Source organism: Heteronotia binoei, chromosome 15 (genome assembly GCF_032191835.1).
Source record: "Heteronotia binoei isolate CCM8104 ecotype False Entrance Well chromosome 15, APGP_CSIRO_Hbin_v1, whole genome shotgun sequence".
Lineage (NCBI taxonomy): Eukaryota > Metazoa > Chordata > Lepidosauria > Squamata > Gekkonidae > Heteronotia > Heteronotia binoei.
In genome coordinates this window covers 36,079,930-36,098,148 of record NC_083237.1, presented here as the reverse complement: position 1 = coordinate 36,098,148, position 18,219 = coordinate 36,079,930, and the positions used below count along the sequence as shown (strand labels likewise).

The 18,219-nt window shown below is 48.5% G+C and overlaps 1 protein-coding gene across 1 annotated transcript in view; it reads right to left on the bottom strand.

Moving 5' to 3' along the window:
- Positions 1 to 15,268: 15,268 nt before the first annotated feature.
- The window catches only part of LOC132584172 (uncharacterized), a 48,551-nt gene continuing 45,600 nt past the window's right edge, over positions 15,269 to 18,219 (bottom strand). Inside the window, exon 7 of the mRNA XM_060255980.1 lies at positions 15,269 to 15,438. The gene's annotated coding sequence lies outside the window, so the exon portion shown is untranslated. The remainder of the gene's footprint in view (positions 15,439 to 18,219) is intronic.

The following is an 18,219-nucleotide window of genomic DNA, read 5'->3' as shown; positions in this document are numbered from 1 at the left end:
CAAACCTAGTCATGAATGGGCCCTTGCAGCATTTTTAAATAGCTGAGTTCAGCTCAAAGATCCTTTCAAAAAGAAACAAATCATTATAAAAATCTGAAAAGTCTTCCAGAATAGTTAAATGTTCAACCAGCCAATGTATATTCAAATATATTTAGACATTCCTATGAAGACTGAAATCCTTCATCAATCAGGAAAATTATGAGCAGATTATATGAAGTCAATGATGAGGGGTTTCTCACACTTCACACCCTTTCAAGGATAATTTGATTCCTCTGACCCCTGACCTGGGACAAATCCCCTTCTGATAGTTTTGACTGAGACTGGATTTGGACTCTCTCACACACTGCAGAACACACCAATAAAAGCAACAGGTTTTATTGAAAAGATTTTAAAAGTGGTTCAGACTTAAGCATAAAGCAGGAATAAGAAGGTGCAATAAAATAACAAAATCTGCCTTCCTACATACACAAACATGCATGAAGGCAGGCAGGTTACAATATCTTCAGATCAGCACAAGTAACAAAATGGCATGTTGTAGCTGCAGCAATACAGTCCCTGGCCCTGATGGTATTATTGGGCCATGCTTGACAAATTTGTTCCAGATGGTCATAAGCTAACTTTACAGGAAAACTGGACCCCTGATCAGTAAAAGCTAATCAAGAATGGGATCCAAAAAATTATTCTTGAAGAACAGCAAGACTCCCTCCCCTCCCCCACCATCTGAGTGTAGTTGTCAGATTGCTTTGATATTCAAAGATGGAACCTCAAGTTTTTAATCTTGGCTTGGAGACAGTGGAGGAGTGATATTAGGCATGTGACAAGGAACTCTCCCCATATCAGGAAAAAGGCTATTACTTTACATTTATGACATAGCCAAATGCTGATGTTTAAACTGTCAGGGTAATTGACAACAAAGGTGATAATCTCTCTTGACATATGCACATGTAGTGCACTTGTAGGCAACCACCTTTCCTCTGAAGATGGCGGCACTGGGAGCAGGAACTCAAGGATCTTAGTAGTGGTATGGAACTGCATTTGAACAAGCAGTCCTTCAGATGCTTTGTTTCCAGACTGTTCAAGCACAAAGCATAGGAGCCTGCATATTGCAGACACACTGTGGATTATGTAGGTTTTGTGTAACTAGGGTGCAGGGATATTCCTCAACCAAGTGTTGAGGCATACACTGAAGGGGTTGGCAAAAAAAAAAATTAAGCCAGGGGGCCATCACATCTGCTCCATTCTATGTCTGAACAATGTATCTAGAATCCTTGGCAGTCACAATTCAATCTTACCAGCCTTCTGTCTCAGTTCGCTTTGCTTCACGGTTTTAGGTTTGATGGCAGAGCAGAGTAAGCAACAGGGTAGAGAAGCCCTGGACTGGGATTTCATGAACCTGTGGGAAGCTGAAAGAGTAGAGAAGTAGGGGGAGCAATGGGAGAAAAACTTAAATGAATACACAACAAAAAATCAAGGCATCTGCATAATGGCAGCCACACTGGTGTATGACTATGACTACTTGAGTGTGCAACAATAAAGCACCTGTAAAATCCAGGGTGCTTTCTATTTCCTGGCTTTCTTGTGCAGTCCCTTAAACTTTAAAAGGATTGCATGAGAAAGCCCAAAACAGCTGCTCAGCAGGGAGCGCTCCTAGCTGCTCAGCTGTTTTTTTGTGTGGCTTTTTGCTAGAGCAGAAAGCAGGCGTTTAAATAGGCTCGGCGTCCCTGCTTTCTGTTCTGGAGAGGTATAAAAATGTCCAATTTTCAGAATGTTCTAATAATCAGGGTGCTTTGGATTATACTGGCAACAAGTTTTAGTATTCATGTTCATCAAGAAAGTCCATAAAGATTACTGAACCACCATAAATTAGTCGGCTACGGAAGCCTAACTGTTTCTCATTTGTGTGTCCCCATTTTTACAGAGCTGTCAGCGAGAACAGGCTGATCAAGTAGAGACTCTGTGGGCCCACCCATCAGAAAGGCCTCATGCCTTGACAGAAACACAAGATGCAAGATCGGACTAGTTTTCAGCATTGATGCTGTGGGTATGAAGAACATATTTCCTTACTAATCTCCCAAAATTCTTTACTGGCCACCTCCCAGCTTGTATCAGAACACAAAACTGCTCCAGAAAGCAGGAGGAAAAGGCAAGAGTTACTAAAAGCCTGAGGAAAAATCAGGTTGCTTATCTGTAACTGATGATCTTCGAGTGGTCATCTGTGCAGTCACACTGATGGGATTAGGCGCCAGCGCCGATCTCGATCGGTATACTTAAAAGCTGCGGATTTCTGTGCCGATGTCCCAGTGTGCATGCCCAGAAGCCCCACTGCGCACGCCCACTGAGATGGGAGCGGACATCCCACCAGTTCCTTCTGACCGCTGCATAAGCCCAAGATGGACCGGCAGCAGAGGGGAAGGAGGGCGGGTAGTGTGACTGCACAGATGACCACTCGAAGATCATCAGTTACAGGTAAGCAACCTGTTTATCTTCTTCGTGGTCTCTGTGCATCACACTGATGGGAGATTAGCAAGCCAAATTCCTACCTGGAGGAGGGCGAAATGGTCCATCAGCAGGAAAAAGACTGTAGAACAGCACAGCCCACCGACGAGTCCTGGCGAAAACGTAGGTCCAGCGCACAGTGACTCACAAAGGTATGCAGTGTAGACCAGGTGGCAGCCTTGCAAATGTCCTGGATTGAAACGCCCTTCAGGAAAGCTGCCGAAGTCACCATAGCTCGAGTGGAATGGGCTCGTATGGGCCCTGGCAGGGGCCTCTTGCTCAATAGATAACAGAGTTTTATGGTCTCGGTTATCCATTTAGAAAGTCTTTGGGACGAGATCCACTGCCCTAAAGATGCAGTGGCATAGGAAACAAAAAGTCTGGAGTCTTTCCTTGAAGAATTTACACGATAGAGATATAACGATAACACTCGTTTTACATCCAAAGCATGAAGTCTCCTTTCAGCATCATTAGCCGGATTAGGAAAATACACTGGCAGGGAGATTTCAGAGTTCAAGTGAAAGGAAGAAATCACCTTGGGAAAGAAGGTGACAGCCGGACGAAGCACTATGCCTTCATTGGTGAAACACAAGTAGGGGGCGTCGCATCTGAGCGCTGCCAGCTCACCCACTCTTCTCGCAGAAGTAATTGCCACCAAAAAGGCCATTTTGCATGCGAATAATTGCAGAGAGCAAGTGGCCATAGGCTCAAAGGGTTTCCCTGCTAAAGCACGTAGGACCAAGGAAAGGTCCCAAGTCGGAGTAGGCTGTCACACAGCAGGATACAGTCTAGAGAGCCCCTTGAGGAACCTCTTAGTATCAGAATGTGTAAAAACAGAATGTCCATCTATCTGGGAATGATTAGCGGATAAGGCAGCCAAATAAACATGTAACGATGAGACTGCCAATCCCTTATCCAAAAGGGAAGGGAGAAAATAAAAAATGACAGGTAAGCCTGCTGCTGACGGGTCTAAGGAAAGATCAGAAGAAAACTGAACGAATCGTGCCCATTTATAGGCATAGGACTTGCGTGTAGACGGCTTCCTGCTGTTCAATATGACAAATTGAGCTCTGTTTGACAATAGAGTCACTGTAGACACCATGCTGTTAATTTCAGATGTGATACATCGTGGTGCACCACATGGCCCTGGTGCGTGAGAAGATTTGAGGCCTGAGGAAAATGGTGAAATAGTCCGTTGGCTAGATGAAGGACCAGGGAGAACCAATGCTGTCTGGGCCACCAGGGTGTCACGAGGATGCCCACAGGTCTTTCCCTCAAAATCTTCTGCACTACCTTGTTGGTCAGGGGAATGGGAGGAAACAGGTACACATGCTGTTGGTTCCACGGAAAGAGGAGGCCGTCCCCCTAGGACAGGGGATCCGCACCCCCCCCCCTTCCCGGCAGCAGAATAGTTTGCATTTCCTGTTGTTACGTGTGGCAAAAATGTCTATCTCTGGAGTTCTCCAACTCAGAAAAACGGGTTCAAGGAAGTCCCAGTTGAGCTCCCATTCATGGAGCAAAGCTCCCCCTTGACTGAGGAAGTCTGCACACACATTCAAGTCCCTGGGAAGATGTGCCGCCACCAAGGACACATCCATTGATATGCACATCTCCCATATGCTCAGAGGAAGTACACAGAGTCTGTGGGAGACCGTACCCCCTGTCTGTTTATGTAAGACATGGCCGTCATATTGTCTGTCAGAATGGCTACCGTTTTGCCTTTGGAAAGCGATTGAAAGGACTGGATAGCATGGAAGATCGCCAACAGTTCCAAGAAATTTATATGGTGATGCGCATGGTGATTGGGCCACCTGTCCCCCACGCATAAGCCGTTCATATGTGCTCCCCAACCCCACAGGGACGCATCTGACGTTATTGTGACTGACGGGGATGGTATGTGGAAGGCAGCCCCCTCCATCAGGTGCTGCCGCTGTTGCCACCAGGTGAGAGAGGATAGAACTTCTGGATGAATGGTCATCAGACGAGATGGAGAATCGAGATTGCAATTGAAGTGTTTGAGGAACCATAGTTGCAGGATCCTCATATGCAACCTGGCGAAGACCAGAACCAAAGTGGTGGCTGCCATGAGGCCCAAAAGACACTGTACCTGATGCGCTGTGACCGTAGGTCTGCGCCAAACGGCCTGAACAAGATTGATTATGTTGTCCGGTTGATTTGGAGGCAGGAAGGCCTTGCAAGCATTGGTGTCTATTATGGCTCCTATAAACTGCACCCTCTGAGAGGGTTGTAGGTGAGACTTCTTTTGGCTGACCTGCAGTCCTAGCTCCCAAAGAAGAGAGAGAGTAATGGCAATGTGCTGTAGAAGACGGACCTTGGATTCTGCCACAAGGAGCCAATCGTCTATGTACAGGAACAGGGTGATCCCCTGCAATCTCAGATGGGCTGCGATTACTACCATAGTCTTGGTGAAAACCCTGTGGGCTGTAGAAAGCCTGAAGGGCAACGCCCGGTACTGGAAATGGCCTGCTGCAATGGTGAAAAACAGGTTTCTTACCTGTAACTGATGATCTTCAAGTGGTCATCTGTGCAGTCACACTGATGGGAGAAGGCACCAATGCCAATCACGATCGGTAACTTCAAAGCTGTGGATTTCCGCTCCCACGTCCCAGTGCGCATGTCCAGAAGCCCCACTGCGCATGCTGAGACGGAAGCAGACATCCCGCCAGTTTCTTCTGACTGCTGCATGAGCCCTAGAACGGACCGGCAGCAGTGGGGAAGGTGGGCGGGTAGTGTGACTGCACAGATGACCACTCGAAGATCATCAGTTACAGGTAAGAAACCTGTTTATCTTCTTCGTGGTCTCTGTGCATCACACTGATGGGAGAATAGCAAGCTAACAGCCTACCTGGAGGAGGGTGCACGGTCCGTCAGCAGGGAAGCGACTGCAGAACAGCACGGCCCACGGACAAACACTGATGCCAACGAAGGTCCAGCGCATAGTGTCTGATGAAGGTATGTGGGGAGGACCAAGTGGCAGCCTTGCAAATGTCCCGCAATGGCACACCTTTCAGGAAAGCTGCAGAGGTGGCCATTGCCCTTGTAGAATGTGCTCGAATAGGCCCTGGAAGAGGTCGCTTGTGCAATAGGTAACACAGTTTTATTGTCTCCGTTAGCCATTTTGAGAGTCTTTGAGACGAGATCTTCCGGCCCAACGAAGCTGAGGCGTACGAGTCAAAAAGCCTAGGGTCCTTCCGGGAGGGCCCTACACGATGCAGGTAAAAGGAAAGCACCCGTTTAATGTCCAGAGCATGGAGTCTCCGCTTGGACTCAGTAGCCGGGTTAGGGAAATAAACCAGTAAACAAATTTCCCTGTTTAGGTGGAAAGATGAAACCACTTGGGTAGAAAAGTAATGTCCGGACACAGCCATACTCCTTCGGTACTGAAACGGAGATATGGGCCATCACACCTCAATGCTGCGAGTTCCCCCACTCTCCGAGCTGAGGTGATAGCCACCAAAAATGCTGTCTTCCACGCCAGCAACTGGAGGGAACATGTTGCCATGGGTTCAAAAGGCTTCCCCATCAGGGCATCCAGAACCCCAGGAAGATCCCAAGATGGAGTCGGGCCTCTAATAGAGGGATATAACCTCATCAACCCACGCAGAAACCTTTTCGTAGTAGGATGTGTGAAGACCGAATGTCCTTCAATCTGAGCATGGTTGGCAGAGATAGCGGCTAAATACACCCGTATGGATGACACTGCTAGCCCTTTGTCAAGTAAAGTAAGTAAAAAGTCCAAAATCAAGGGGAGACCTGCTAACCTCGGGTCTCCTGAGGTATCTGACTGAAATTGTACAAACTGCGCCCACTTATAAGCGTAGGACTTTCAAGTGGACTCCTTTCTGCTATTTAGGATGACATGCTGGGTCCTCAGGGATAACGATCTCACAGCAGCCTCCATGCTGTTAGCTTCAGATGCGGGACATCGTGGTGGACCACTAACCCCTGGTGGGATAGCAGCAGATTTGGAACCATGGGAAAATGATAGAAGATTCCCTTGGATAGGCGAAGGATGGGGGAGAAACAGTGTTGTCTGGGCCACCAAGGGGTGACCAGCACTCCTCTCGGACGTTCCCTGGACAGTTTCTGAACTACTCTGGTAATCAGTGGAATCGGAGGGAACAGGTACACATGTCGCTAGCTCCATGGAAACAGAAGGCCGTCTCCCAACGATAGCGGGTCTCCTCCCCCCCCCCCCGGCAACAAACGCACCTGCACTTTTTGTTGTTGCGGGTGGCGAACACATCTATTTCCGGCATCCCCCACCTCTGGAAGATGGGTTGGAGAAAATCCCAGTTGATCTCCCACTCGTGAAGGGAGGCTCCCCCCCCCCCCGACTGAGGAAGTCTGCGCATGTATTCTGGTCGCCAGGAAGATGTGTTGCCATTAGAGATGTGTTCATTGCTCTGCAAACTTCCCATATGCGCAGAGCTAAAAGACACAGCTTCCTTGATACCGTGCCCCCTTCCGGTTTATGTAGGCCAGCGCCATGGTATTGTCCGTTAGGATTGCTACAGCTCGGTTTGCAAGCAACGGCTGGAAGGAGAGAATGGCGTGATGAATCACTAGTAGCTCTAAAAAGTTTATGTGATACTGCGGTTTATCAGAGGAAGTATGTTTGGCAAGGAGGTCATCCTGAATTTGTGGTGTGGGATGAATAGATTTAGACCTCGAAGGTCCATGATGGGACGCAGGCCTCCATCCCGTTTTGGGATTGCAAAATAACGGGAATAAAAACCTAGTCCCTCTTGGTTTGTCGGAACCGGTTCTATGGCATTTTTGCGAAGGAGCGAGAGTACCTCTTCTCGAAGAGTAGGAGATGGGCTGGTGTAGACGAATGTTGGAACTGCTGGCTCCTGGTGGAACTCTATCATATAACCCAGCCGAATTATCGATAGGACACACTGGTCCATAGTTATTCTGGACCATGCCTGGAAGAAGGGGAAAAGGCGGGTATGGTCTGAAGCCGGAGGAGGGAACGGGGAACAGGGGAAAGGACAGTCAAAGTCCCTGCTTGGGTTGTCTGTTCCCTTTTTGGCGAGACGATTGTGCAGAGGTCGGGGAGTATTTGGATTTTGAGTTGTAAGGGGGCTTAGAGAAGGGTGTCATGTTCTTGGGCCTCCACCGTTGCTCCCCTGTTGGTTTAGGAAATGACTTCTTGTTCCACGGTTTAGGCCAAGGACGCTTGTTCTGTGGGCGAGATGAGATGGGGACTCCCAGATTCCTGGAGGTCCTGATGCTTTTATCCATCTCTTGCAACACAGAGTCCATGTTGGCACTGAATAAGCCGTTCCTGTCAAAAGGCAAATCCTCAATGTAGGCTTGAGTATCTGGTTGCAGTGCAGTGGACCGTAGCCATGAATGTCTTCTTAGACATATTGTAAGAGTTTTTGCTCCTATGTCGCCAGAGTGCTTGGCCGAGTTTAATTCCTGTTTGGCCAATGCCATGCCTTCTTTTTGGATCTTCTTGATCGCATTCCTACTCTGCTCTGGGAGACCTGGTAGAATAGTTGAAAGTTTGTCCCATAAGGTATATTGGTATCACCCCATGCAGGCTGAGTAGTTTGCCACCTTCAATCCCAGCGAGCCCGCCGAGTAGACACGTCTTCCCAAGTTGTCCAATTTCTTCCCTTCCTTATCTGGGGGGCCCGCATGTGTCTTCCTTGCTTTCGATGAAAATGCTACCACCACCGAGTTCGGTTTAGGGTGATTGAAGAGGAAGTCCGCTGTGGATTCTTGTATCCTATACATGTGATCAAGCCTGCATGACGAAATAGGCATGGACACAGGCTTGTCCCATGATGCTTTTGCTATGTGCAAAATCACTGTGGTTAGTGGAAGAGCTATCGCTGTTGACGTGTCCATTTGAACAATGTCAAAGACATTGTCTGTGACGACGGGTTGAGGCGGGTCCATGGGGAGGGATAGGGACTGAGCCATTTTTTTATAAGGTCCCCATAAGACTTTAGGTCCTCCGAAGGAGAGATGGGTTGCTCCTCGGTGACTTTGTGCGAAGGTGATGGCTCCTCTGGAGACGATAAGGCTCCTTGCTCCTCCGGTATCAAATCCTCTATTGACCTCGGGAAACCCGCAGGCAATTCTGAATGTTCAGAGGGTAGCAATGGTCGGTCTGGAACCGATTCTGGTGGTGTAACCCGTTCCAGAGCCAGAGGACGCGGAGAAACTTTCCTCTGCTTGGCGGGTTCTTCCTCCGGAGGTTTGGATACTGACGCAGATGGGGCTCACTTCGGAGGTCTGTAGGACATCCGAGATCTGCAGGATGCTTCTGAGTATTGGTCCCACTCGGCCTGATGCGGGTGGAACCACGGTAAGACCGACGGCATCGGGTAGGATCCGTACAGATATTGTCATTGGCATTGGTCCCATGGCAATGGAGGTGGTACCCATCGAGACGGAGAGCCTTCACCCGGTCTCGCTCTAGGCAAATGGGGAGCTGTCTTTATCCGGTTCCCGAGAGCGACGTCAATGCCAAGGGCTTCGGGATCGGTCTTGCTGAGAGCTCCTGGAACGATCTCGTCTAGGGCTCCTGGATCTACGTCTTGGACTCCGGGAGCGAACCCGGCGAGGGCTTTGAGATCGGCCTTGAGGAGGGCTGCCCAATCGATCTCGAGGGCTTCGGGACTGAGGGGTTTCCGCTCTGACGTGAAGGAGCTCAGGTGGGCTGTCGTCCATACCAGATCGCTGTGCCAGGTCGAGGTCGTGGTAGGAGTCGGACGAGATGGCAATCTGTGTCGACATGGAAGCGAGCATCAGTGGGCTTAACCGATGGCCTGGTGAGGCGAAAAGCTTCAGTGGTGGGACAACCAGAGCCGTCGGGTCCGATGGTGACTTCGGTGGGGAGAGGGGAGCGGCCTTGCTGTGTTTCAGCTTATCCGCCTTCTTCCTCTTTTTCACTTCCACAGGAGCCCCTTTATCCTCCCTAGACCTCTTTGCAGGTGTGGAGGAGTCCGACGTAGAAGCCGAGCCCGCTCTCTTAGTGAGGTGATCGGCGTCGGGGGGTGGGTCTGTCGGTATCGTCCGACTCCGATGTCGACTGTGAGCGCGCTCCGACAGAGCCGCCATCTTCCGAGGGGACAAAGCCTGTTCCATCAGTGCAGCTGCAAGATGGGCCGCCCGATTTTTCTTAGTCTGCTTCGAAAATCTGGCACAGTGGGCACACGAGTCCGGTCTATGAGCTTCCCCGAGGCAGAATAAACATAGAGTGTGGCCGTCTGGTGGGGTGATTTTGCTGCTGTACTTAGCACACCTCTTAAAAAATCTCCAACACTTTTCCATGCGAGGAAAAGGGGGGGAGGAGAGGAAAGCGGGAAAAATAGGGGGGGGGGGAAAGCCTCTTTCCTCCCCACTTCACAGACGATAGGAATGAAACAACAATGAAGAAAAAAGGGTTTTAACAGTCTCTGGAAATTTGACGAAATACTAGCAATAGTGAAAAGTTCACCGACCGTAGCGATGATCGACTGATCCAAGCGGTGGTCAGAAGAGAACTGGCAGGATGTCCGCTCCCATCTCAGTGAGCATGCGCAGTGTGTCAGACGTGTAACTTACTTATGGTAAAGTGAACTGTAGATTAGAATAGCTTGACATGACTAACGCCATATTGTACTCTACTGTGACCCCTGCTTCACTAACCGTGAGAACAGTAACATGCATCTTTCCCCAAAGCAATCTGTAACCGCAAGGAGAAGAATGTCACACCTGGCCTAGAAACCATCTGGGGGCCTTTTAAGTTAGCATATTCAAAGTGACTAGGGAATCGCTTCCTGGGAAGGAGATAAGGGGTATGGGAAGCGCCGACTGTCTCTGGGAGTGTGAAAATGCTGTATTGTTTCCTTCCTTTGAAATGTACAAAAAGGCTGGCTTCAGCCTTGGAAGTTATCAAACTCAATTTGACTTCGTACTAGACTGTTTGTTCTCAAATAAATTGATTAATTTTGCAACAATATGATCCGTCTCTGTTTGAAGTTCCACGTCTTGACATTGTGGGGCTTCTGGGCATGCGCACTGGGATGTGGGCATGGAAATCCGCAGCTTTGAAGTTACCGATCGTGATCGGCGTTGGCGCCTTCTCCCATCAGTGTGATGCACAGAGACCACGAAGAAGATTCTGAGGTACTGCCTGTGAGAGGGGTGAATGGAGATATGGAAGTACGCATCTTGTAAGTCCAGCGTGGCCATCCAATCTCCATGATTGAGAAGAGGGAGAATGCTGGGCGACGAGGTCATTCTGAATTTGTGGTAGGTAATGAACAAGTTCAAGGATCGAAGGTCCATGATCGGCCGAAGACATCCGTCTCGTTTTGGGACCGTGAAGTAGCGAGAGTAAAAACTGAGTCCCCTTTGATCTAATGGAACTTGTTCGATGGCTTGTTTGAGAAGAAGAGACTGAAACACCTCTCACAAGGTGTCTGAAGGACTGGTGGAAACGAATGTCGGGGTGGCTGGATTCTGATGGAATTTGATCACATAACCCCGCCGGATTATGGATAGGACCCATTGGTCTGAAGTTATGTTGGACCATGCCGGGAGACATGGGAAGAGGCGGTTATGGCCCAAAGAAGATGGGTGGGAAGGGAGGATGGACAAAAGGCAGTCAAAGCACTGGCTACCTGTTGTGTTCCGAGTTCGCTTCAAGGTGTTGGTATTGAACTTTAAAGCCCTTTATCGTCAGGGACCTGCATATCTACGAGACCGCCTTTCTCCATATATCCCCCAGAGAGCACTGCGTTCAGGGGCAAAAAACCTACTCTCTGCCCCCGGACCAAAAGAAGCCAGGTTATGCGTGACAAGATCTAGGGCTTTTTCGGTGGCAGCACCAGAGCTTTGGAATGCCCTTCCAGAAGCCATACGGGCCCTGCGGGATCTGTCTGCGTTCCGCAGGGCCTGTAAGACCGAGTTGTTTAAGCAGGCCTTCGATGCTTGACGAAAAGACAGCTGCCACCGGACATCACACAGAATGCTGGTGATCACTGCTTGGAATTTTAATGCCGCTTATAATGTATGGATTCAGCACTATATAATGGTTTTAAAAATTGTAATATGTTTTTAAACTGGAAAATGTAAATTATGGTTTTATATATTTTATTGGTTTAACTGTGTAGATATGATACTGTGAGCCGCCCAGAGTCCACTTGTGGAGAGGGCGGGATATAAGTCAAATGTAATAAATAAATAAAAAATAAATAAAGCCCCTGCTTGGGCTGTTTAGGGCCCTTCTGATGAGAAGATTGAGCAGAGGAAAGAGAGTATTTAGATTTGGCTCCATATGAAGGCTTGGTGAATGGCTGTGTCGATTTCGAGTGCCAAGATTGCTCTGAAGGAGATTTCGAATAAGGTTTCTTATTCCACAGTTTGGTCCAAGGTCGTTTAGTTTGGGAACGCAGCTTGGAGACTCCCAGGTTCCTGGAGGTTCGGATACTCTTATCCATCTCCTGCAGCACCGAATCAGTATTAGAACTGAAGAGGCCCTTGCCATCAAAGGGTAGATCCTCAATGTAGGCTTGGATGTCTGGCTGTAATGCCGTGGAACATAACCAGGAATGACGTCGTAGAGTGATGGCCGTTGTTAGGGTCTTGTCACTGGTGTCATCCGAGTGCTTGGCTGAGTTTAGTTGCTGCTTGGCAAGGGTCATTCCCTCCTTTTGAATCTTCTGCAGAGCAGTCCTGCTCTGTTCTGAGAGGCTGGGCAAGATGTTGGGAACCTGTTCCCAGAGAGCGTATTGATAGAGACCCATGCAGGCGATGTAGTTGGCAATTTTTACACCCAGGGAACCAGCAGAATACAGTCTTCTTCCTAGGTTGTCCAATTTTTTCCCTTCCTTGTCTGGTGGAGCAGAGTGTGTCTTCTTCGCCTTGGAAGATGAGGACACTACTATGGAATTCGGCTTGGGGTGGGTGCAGAGGAAGTCTGCACTGGACTCTTGTATGCGATACATGTGGTCCAGCCTACGAGATGAGATGGGCGTGGAGGCTGATTTCTCCCAAGAAGATTTTGCAGTATGCAGCATGTGTCAAGTCTGCAGATTCAATGATGAGTCGGTGTGGATACAAAGACTCTATTTTATTGATACTGATACTTGTGGCCTAAGCCAAGGCTTGAAAAGACTAAAGTACATACAGTAGATACATTGCATATAAGGTACACTTCAAAGGGATTCCTATGAGTAGGGGAATTGTGCAGAGGACATTCATACATAGATGTTACAAATACATTCTCATGTTGATTAGAGGCCCATTTGGCCTTGATACTCCCAGGCTCCTTCCTCTCCCCCGAGCCTGAGCTGAGAAGGCACAGATAAGACTTTTCACACATTACCATTTCAAAGCAGGAACACTCTCTAATGGGAGGGGGGATAGGAGAGGGTTTGCTAGCAGCATTTGGTTATACTTTGGCTCTACCCAGCATGCTCTTTGTTTGAGCCAGAGTTGCAGACAGACTTGACAGCATGACAGTAGTGAGTGGTAGAGCTACTGCAGTAGAAGTGTCCATTTGAATGATGTCAAAGATGGTGTCCATAATCACTGGTTGAGGTTGGACTGTAGTGAGGGACAAAGACTGAGCCATACGTTTAATAAGGTCTCCATAAGACTTTATGTCCTCCGAAGGTGAAATGGGTTGCTCCTCTGCTATCTTCTGTAGTGGAGAGGGTTCCCCAGGTGATTATGTTGTTTCTTGTTCCTCCGGAGTCGACCCTTCAATGGACCTGGGTGACGCATCAGGAGAATCAGAGCGCTCCGATAAGTGTGGAGTCGGGGATGATACAGGCTCCATTATTACGCCCTTAGACTGCTCCAAAGAAATCTGTTGCGCGGGGTCCCGACGGGGTCGAATCAGCTCGAAATTGGGCGGCTTCGACACCAACACAGAGGGTGCTCTTCTAGATGGTCGGGATCGATGGTCGGGATCTTCTAGAGGTTCGGGATCGATGGGAAGCTTCGGAAAACTGATCCCAGTCCATCTGGCGAGGTGGAAGCCAAGGAAAGGAAGGTTGCATGGGATATGCCCCGTATAAATACTGCCACTGATGCTGATCCCATGGGATTTGCGAAGGCAAGCAGTGCGGAGGAGAGCAATTGATCTCTCGGTATCAAGGAGAGCGGCTTCTCAAAGAGCGGTCCCATTATGATTCCTGCAGTCGACCTCGAGGAAGCGGACTCCGGGATCGAGAGACCTCAGCTACCCTTCAGGATCGATCAGGCGGGCTCTTCTCGGTACCGTAACACTGTGCCGGTTCGATCTCCTGATCGGAGTCAGAAGAAATGACTAGCTCCATCGACATCGAGGCGAGGATTGGAGGGTTTAGCCGATGACCCGGTGAAGCGAATAGCTTCAGTGGTGGAAAGATCGGTGCCAGCGGGTCCGATGGTGAGACTGGAGGAGCTAGAGAGACAGATTTAGTATGCTTTGGCTTATCCGCTCTTTTAGCCTTCTTCTTCTTCTCCTCATGAGTGCCCTTATCCTCCCTTATGCCTCTTAGCAGGCGTAGAGGAATCCGACATAGCAGCCGAGCCCGAGCGTTTGTGACGGCGATCGGCGTCGGAAAGGGGACGATCGGTCTTGAGCGATGTCGATGGGTCAGCCGGTGTGGTTGGTTGCTCAACCCGTTCTGCTGAGGACAGTTTCCGAGGGGATAGTGCCTGCTCCATAAGAGTTGCTGCAAGGCGGGCAGCTCTGTTCTTTTTGGTCTGTTTAGAGAACTTCGCGCAGTGCGCACAAGAGTCCATTCTATGGAGCTCTTCAAGGCACAATAGGCACAACGAATGTCCGTCAGGTGGGGCGATCTTACTCCCACACTTAGAGCACCTCCGGAAAAATCCCCAACGTCTTTCCATATGAAAAATAGAAGGAAGGACGGATTGGGGGGAAGATGGGGTGGAAGAGCGGGAAAATAGAGGTCTTCACACCCGCGCTCCCCAAAATGCTTATTATTAAAACTAACTAACTATAACTAACTACGACTATAACTATATTTGAAAAAAGCAGTTAACCGACCGAAGCAACAAAAGATCGACTGATCAGCGCGGCGGTCAGAAGAGAACTGGCGGGGTGTCCGCTCCCGTCTCAGTGGGCATGTGCAGTGGGGCTTCAGGGCGTGTGCACTGGGACGTCAGCGCAGAAATCCGCAGCTTTTAAGTTTACCGATCGAGATTGGTGCTGGCGCCTAATCCCATCAGTGTGATGCACAGAGACCACGAAGAAGATTAAAATAGTTTTCATTTGGCACCAAAAGGATAATGACATTAATGGCAGATGAACATATTTAGGGAAAGATTTCTACAGCCCGATGGCCACCACAGAAAAAAACCCTGCTCCTTTTGGACAACCACCTTTCATCATCTAACTGCAGAAGGTGCCTGGAGCAGGATCTTGACTGATTAGCTTAAGGGGGGGAGGGGTTGGTAGAAAAAGCCCAACAGGAACTTATTTGCATATTAAACCTCATCCCCTGACACCAAGTCAGCTGGAACTGTGTTTCTGTCTGTTCCTGTTCACCCTCCACCCCCGATCTTAGTAGTAGCATGTGATTACAAACTACCACCAATCTTTCAAATGCTCTGCTTCAATATAATTCACACACCAAACCTAGGAAGTCTGCATACTACAGACACACTGTGGACTATGTACATTTTTGTGACTAGATTGCTGGGATACTCCTCAACTGAGTTCTGAGGCATACCTCATGGAGCATGGATTTTGCCCAAAATTATGACAAGTGGCCCACACACCGGCTTCCTTCCTCCTTCTGTGCTTGAGTTTATTCCCCAGAATACTTCACAGTTAAAATACAATCATACCAGGTCTCTTTCCTAACACAGTTTGGTCCAGGGTTTTAGATTTAGACCGATCCAAGTCACAGGATGGAGAAGTGGTGGCCTGGGATGTCATGAAGCTCTGGGATGCTGGAAAAGTAAAGTAATAGATGGAGAAATGGGAGGAAACTCAAATGAATACACACCAAAAAGACCAATCAAAGCATCTGCTCAATGTTTGCCACTCAGGTATATGGCTGTGGCTACTGAAGTATATAATGGTGAAGCACCCACAAAATCCAGAATTTCCATTTGTAAAATGGACATGTTACTAACCCACAAAATCACAGACGCATATTTAATCAGCTGGAATGTGAATGGAATGGCCACTGGCTAGTCGGAAAGTAATTCTCCGAAGTACTGCCCCAATATCTGTGCCTCTTTATGCCAAAGTAATTGATCTTTCCCAGCCAGTTTCCAGGAGGGATGACAGAACTTTGCGAAACAGTTAACTTTGCCTATCTGAAGGGAAGGCTGCTCCCATATATTCTTCCACATGTACAACTTACACCACATGCCAGGACCCGCCATAGAGGGCTTTGTTGAAAGTGCAGTCACTGGGTGCTATCTAGACTGTCCACTTAATCTCAACCAATCTCTTCCTCACTGAAACTTCCATTACAGACAGATTTTGTCTACACAAGCCCCATGAGAGATGGAAGTCACAGCCGCTATTTGTCTTGAGGAGCAGCAGCACCTCTTCCCCCAAGGAGTTCAAAATGGCACATATGAGTAATAGCTATATTGCTATAATGTAATGTTATGACAATGTACTGCAAAGACTTGGGGCGTTTTCGCACTCACCTTCAGCCGGCGCGACCTCCCTCTTCACCGCGCAGGATCTGCGCGGATTTCGCATGTAAAGCCGCGGAGCAGCCGAAAGAGCCGGAAACTCCCGGCGCAAAAGCCGCGCAAACGGAAACTGCTTTTTGGTGGTTTACGTTTGCGCCGCAAAAGCGCCGGGAGTTTCCAGCTCTTCCGGCTGCTCCGCAGCTTTACGTGCGAAATCCACGCAGATCCTGTGCGGTGAAGAGGGGGGTCGCGCCGGCTGAAGGTGAGTGCGAAAACGCCCTTGGAGTCTCTTTAAATCCTGGGTTTCTGATCTGGCCAGGAACCAGCATGAACTCAATGAACTGCCTTAAAAGTTTGTGGACCAGTCATGGACTTCGGTTCCTGAACCAGTGAACGAGAAAATTCATCAGGAATTTTGCTTTATGGCTCGGTTCATGCCCATCTCTAACAACAAGTCAAAGGTATCACATGCCATCCTTATTCAACCAGGGACTTCAGATTACTGCTACTACTGCCAATGGTAGCAGCTCAGATCCAAGTGTCATAGAACAGCCAGGTCCTGGAGACAGTTCTGACTCCTCTGGTGATGAATGGATAGATTCTGTGCCTATCAGCCACCAGCCCAGTGCAGCTGAGCAGCCAGACAAGGAATCACAGCTGAGAGATAATGAGGTGCATGTTTCATCCCCCAGCCCTGAGCTGACAGTCAGAACTTAAGAACTTCAAACGGATCCCATACTTGGTTACAAAGTTAGGATTTTATTGAAGAGAACTAAGCACTGGAAGAGGCAAGATAACAGTGATGGCGAGAGCCAGCACCAGCACAATTTTATACACGTAAAACAAACATCTCACAAAGCCACAATTCACACCGTTACAGGCACATCTGTCTTCTCACCATCACTATCAGTAGAGAGGATGCCTCCCTACTTCGAAGGCCATGCTGCTCGGCTTCAAAGGGTCCCAGTGTGAGAGTGTGCAGAGACATAACATAACTCATTCTACAACCCCAAATATTTTAGATACCAGTGGGGCAAGGTTAATTACTATTCAAGCACTTTGGGTCAAGCAAGGGTTACAACATGGAGTCAGTTTGGTTCAGTAACAAAGCAGCTCTAAGTCATGATAAAAATACATTGCAGCATTGGTCACATTATAGGGAACCAGCAGTAAAGATACAAGTTCTGACAGTCAGCCAGCCATCTCATCTTTTCCAGAATCTCCAGGTCCTCATGAGCAATGTTTGTGCAGGTGAAGAGAGGATTTACAGTCCTTACTAAAGTCAAAGTTAGAGTCCAGTAGCACCTTTAAGCCCAATAAAGTTTTGTTCAAGGTACAAGCTTTCATTGTTGTTGGTCTCAAAGGTACTACTGAGCTATAACTTTACTCTGTTGCTTCTGACCATCATAGCTACCCACCTGGATCTACGTACTCAGGTCAGTTTGCCTCAGAGCTTAACAGTCACAGAGGAAAGAGAAACATCACCGGAGGAGACATGAAACAGCTGTGGCAGGCATGACATAGGGCTTGGAGCATATAAAAATACGAGGGAGGAACTCTTCAGTGTGGTTTCCAATAGGGTTGCCAAGTCCAATTCAAGAAATATCTGGAGGCTTTGGGGGTGGAGCCAGGAGACATTGGGGTTGGAGCCATGAACAAGGGTGTGACAAGCATAATTGAACTCCAAAGTAGTTCTGGCCATCACATTTAAAGGGACAGCACATCTTTTTAAATGTCTTCCTTCCATAGGAAATAATGAAGGATAGGGGCACCTTCTTTTGGGGCTCATAGAATTGGATCCCCTGGTCTAATCATTTTGAAACTTGGGGAGTACTTTGGGGAGAGGCACTAGACACTATACTGAAAAATTGGTGCCTCTATCTCAAAAAACAGCTCTCCCAGAGCCCCTGAAACCTCCAGATCAATTCCCCATTATACCCTATGAGAATCGATCTCCACTTAGGGAATAATGAAGTGCTCAGCAGACGTTCCTCCCCTCTCCTCCCTCCCCCCCCCATTTTCTGGCGACTCTGAAGTGAGGGATTGGCCTCTCTACTCACGAGCTGCTGCCAACTTCTT